The sequence below is a fragment of the Babylonia areolata genome, chromosome 2 (genome assembly GCF_041734735.1).
Source record: "Babylonia areolata isolate BAREFJ2019XMU chromosome 2, ASM4173473v1, whole genome shotgun sequence".
Taxonomy (NCBI): Eukaryota; Metazoa; Mollusca; class Gastropoda; order Neogastropoda; family Buccinidae; genus Babylonia; species Babylonia areolata.
In genome coordinates this window covers 31633014-31638013 of record NC_134877.1, presented here as the reverse complement: position 1 = coordinate 31638013, position 5000 = coordinate 31633014, and positions in this window count along the sequence as shown.

Genomic DNA, 5000 nt, shown 5'->3' with positions numbered 1-5000 from the left:
CACCCACACCGTTTCAGTTTCTCAAGAAGGCGTCACTGCGTTCGGACAAATCCATATACGCTACACCACATCTGCTAGGCAGATGCCTGACAGCAGCATAACCCAACGCGCTTGTAAGGGCCTTGAGTGCATGCTTATATATTTGTGTACCTTTCAGAGTGGATTTCTTTTTTTTACATAATTTTGCCAGAGGACAACACTCTCGATCGTTGCCATGGGTTCTTTTTCAGTGCGCCAAGTGCGTGCTGCACACGGGACCTCGGTTTATCGTCTCACCCAAAAGACTAGACGTTAAGTTTAATAGGGACGAGACAGAAACAAACTGGACAAAGTGAGAGAGAGAGAGAGAGAGAGATTTTTTTTTTATACAGAGGAATAAACATCCATCTGCTTTTTTTTTTTTTTTTTACACCCAGCCCTCAGGGCAAAGAGAAAATGGAATCAAAATATTTAAAGTAACGAAGAGTTGTAGAGAAAAGTACACACTCACATATGTACGTGAACACATAATTGAATTGAACTGTATACATCTTATTTTCTCACGGAATAGAGTAAGTCAGACAATGCTTTCTTTCCCATGCACCCTCGAAGGGGAAACAGTAAAACAAAACACAGGGGGAAATCATTGCATTTATACAGCATGCATGTTAGAATCACGGTTATATCAATGGTAATTTGGCATTTACATCACTACACAGGTAGAGGAGAAGAGAGGAAAATTTAAGGAGAGAGAGAGACGGAGACAGAGACAGAGAGGGGGAGACAGAAACGGAGACACAGACACGCTTGACGCTTTGATATTTTACTGTCATGGACTATACAGTCCTTGTGACAGGGGGATACTAATACAATTTCAAGAGATGTAAGATCAAACAAACAAACAAAATAGAGAGAGAGAGAAAGAGAGAGAGAGAGGGAGAGAGAGATACAGAGACAGAGAGATAGAGAAAGAGAATAACAAACGCCATGAGATACACGAACCTCAAGTGTGCAGTGACGGCCCTTTGCACAGATCGCTCATCTCGAAGGACCTGACGGATCACTGAACGTATTCTGGTATTGGCAGTCCTCCTCTTCACCCAGCTCCCTGATGGTCTGAAGCAGGCTCTGTAGCAGAACAGGTCCACGAAACAGCAGGAGCTCCGCAGAGTTATGCTGTGTCTGTGGGGTCTGCTTCTGGCCAAGTGGACAAAACAGCCCAGTAGGAGGAGCACAACGACTACTGTGGATTTAAGTGTGAATTTCATGGTGGATGTTTCTTTTTTTTTCTTTTTTCTTTTTTAATGTGCAGCGTCCGTAGTTTTAATGAGATGTTCAGCTGTTTTAGGATGAGAGGGAGTTAGTGCCGAATAAAGCTCGTGAACTTGACTCTGTTCTTACATTCGCTTTTTGATCGTGTTGAATGTTTTTGTATATAAATTGTCATCAATTTCAATATTTTTTTCAGTGCAGAAAAGCCAGTGTTATCTCGTTCCTGCCAGTTTTGAAGCCAGCAACTAAGGAAAGAATTTACTTCCAACAATTTACAGATACGTCACTGGCTGTGGAAGTACATCGCACGCTGACAAGTCATGATGACGATACGTAACAGAACCTGTACCGTGTAGAAAGGACCTTCACAAGAAAGCGCATAAGAAAATGTTCGTCAATGCTGGGCGGGAAACAGCAATGTAAAAAAAGAACTCAGAAAGCTGTCTATGTAGGCCGGACAGTGAACAACAGGCAGGTGCAGTGCATGCGTGACGGCGACAACTTCGGTGCCGCTGATACTTTTATATATCTGTATTGGTCTATTGGTCTACATCTATATATACAGCCCAACCCACTCTTGGCGGCGTCATTCCACCTGCTAGGTGTATGGTGGTTGCCACGCGTCACCGGTCAAATTAGACACAGCCGTGCAAACACAATCTGGCGATCGTTGTCACGGGCCAGCAGGGTCATCGGTTGAATAGGTCATTGTTTTCTGGTCCAACCTAAGTGGGTCATGGTAAGTACCGGGGCTGGTACCACTGACCGTGGTGATTAGCGCTGCTGTTGCCTGCACCGAAACCACCTCCCTCCCTCCCTCCCTTCCTCTCATACCCACACTACTTCCTCCCACGCGGGTGTCTCTCACGTTCCCATGCCAGCTACCTCTACCCCCCCCCCTCCCCCCACCCCGACTTCTTCATCATCCACCCTCTCTCTCTCTCTCTCTCTCACGTGTCTGTCTCGGTAGTCTCTGTTTCTGCGTATGTCTTGCGTCTGTTTCTCATTGTCTCTGTCTTTCCTGTCTCTGTCTGTCTGTCTCTGTCTGTCTTGTCTGTCTGTCTCTGTCTGTCCTGTCTCTGTCTGTCTGTCTGTGTGTTTCTGTCTCTGTGTCCGTCTGTCCGCCTGTCTCTCTCTCTCATTGATAGCTGCATTAGCGCACTACGATACTGGTTTAAACTGCAACAGATGCCCAAAACGAGAATTCCAAAACGAGTGTATATTATGAGTGTGAACAAGATGACCAGCTGCCAAAATGATTATTCAAGATATTGGACGTCTACAATGAAGCGCTGTTTAGATGTTGATGGATTTTCTGAAGTTTGGTTCAATGGAGGTGTAAGAAACGAGAAAGCTTTCCTCAGAACATTTAAACAACGTATGGTGGACTGTTATAAACAAGACTGGCCAAACAAACAATATAGTAGTAATCGTTATGAAACATACCGTTCCTTTAAATCATTATTGCACACAGAAAAATATTTATTTGATCTTACTATTTCCAAATTCAGATCGTCCTTCATTAAATTCAGATGAGTAAACGAAATTAAAGTTAATGAGCGTTATAAAGATAGCCTGAAAAACTGTACCTTTTGTGGAGGGTACGAAGACGAAATTCATGTACTGGCAATTTGTCCACAATACGATATTCTGAGAAAGAAATACTAATCCAAGCATATACAAAACTTAAGGATTCCCATATTACCCCACTTACTTCAAAATGTCAGCAGCATTGTGTCAAGAGATGGAGCAATGTTTATTTTTTATGCGTTAAAACAGAGAGCAGAAAGCGCTCAGTCTTAGATGAAAGGCATGATTTTCAGTTACCCTTAGCTTTTAATTTAGTTTTGTTATATTATCAGTTTATTCTTTCTAACATTTTGTTCTTCATCCAACTCAATGATGGGTTTTCATGTGTGTGTGTGTGTATAACACGTGCTTTCATATGTATACAGGTCGGTGGCCTTACATTAAAACAGTTCTGAGTTCTCTCTCTCTCTCTCTCTCTCTCTCTCTCTCTCTCTCTCTCTCTCTCATCATTGCTGTCGTTAAGTGGGAGGAGGAAAAGCCTTGACCAGTCCAAAAAGCCTTGACCAGTCCTTTGCTGACGTACATGCAAAGTCTGCTAAATGTTGCAAAAAAAAAAGAAAAAAAAAAAAAAGAAAAAAAGAGGGGGTGTGTTTTTCCGTTGTCTCCAAATATTTCCACGTGGTCTCGTTTATTTGATCAGCCCAGTGGATCACGGCGTCATCAGCGGGGGACGTTGTCTGTCAATGGCGACTGGGGTGGCTGGGATGGGGTGGGTTACCTAACCTTCAAGGGGAAACCACTGAATGATCGCTCTGCGCGGTTCGTGGGCTGGCTGTACTCTTGGAGTTTTTTTTTTGTTTTGTTTTTTCCCGGCATGTTCATTGTTGTGTTGCTTTTCTGCGTGGAGTCCCTGAGGGCTTGTGACTTCACTTTGTACCGCGCTTCTGGCAAGGAAGGGGAAGGGTGGAACCTATGGAAAACTGCACTCACCTGATTGATGAAAGAATTACGATGGTAATAATGATAATAATAATGATAATGATGATGATGATGATGATGATAATGATAATGATGATATTGATAAATGTATTTTTACATTGCACTGAATCTTGTGCAGAATAATAATGATGATAATCATTGATAATGATAATACTGATAATGATACTAATGATAATGATGATTATGATAACGATAATAACGATGACAATAATAATAATAATGAATGTTCTTTTTCATTGTGCTGAATGTTGTGCAGAATACTACTACTACTACTGATGATGATAATGATAATAAGTGCATTTTTACATAGCGCTGAATCTTTTGCATACACAAATGAAAGTGCTTTCACACAAGTCGTTAGCTAGCAGGCACAACTCCGATTCAGAAAGATGGAAAACAAAACTTTAAAACACACGTGAATAGAAAGCTGGAGAAAACTGTAGACCAGGAAGAGGCCGGGGGCGGGGGAGGAGGGCGGCGGGGGGTGGGGTGGTGTGTGTGTGTGGGGTGGGGGTGGGGTGGGGTGGTGTGTGTGTGGGGTGGGGGTGGGGGGTGGGGTAGTAGTGCTGTTCTAGGAAGAGGTAAGTTCTAAAGCCACACTTGACGGAGCTGAGTGCACTCACAAAGTGAAAGAGGCAGCTCAACAGACTGATAGCCTAAACTGATTGATTGATGATTGCCATATTAATCTATTGCTTCACCCAGTCTGTCGTTGACTGATTATCAAACCATTTGTATCTGGATGTCGTTCGACAAACTGATTGATTAGTTGCTTGGCTGGTTGGTTTGTGAACTGGGTGGTTGATTGGTTTATTGGCTGGCTGGATAATTGATTAGCTGATTGATTAAGAAATAAAGGCAATAATGTAGGAAGTGACTTTGGAGAAGTCTGTTCAAGTAGGTATGCTCATCTTAGATTTTGTTTAGTAGTTGTGTGCATTATGATGATGATGATGATTGTTATTGTCATCATCATCATCAATAATATTATTACTGTTATTGTATTACTGTTATTGTTGTTGCTGTTATGTAACTAAGATGACGACAAACAATTGCATTTTGTCATTATTAAAAAAAACAACTTTCCCATATGCCTTTCTCATCCTTTATCATTTCTCTGTTTTGGAGTTCATGCCTGTAAACGAACTATAAAGGGACCATGAACTTTGCATCAAGTGTTCAACCAAACTTCAGATGAAGATAATGACGGTGTTGATGAA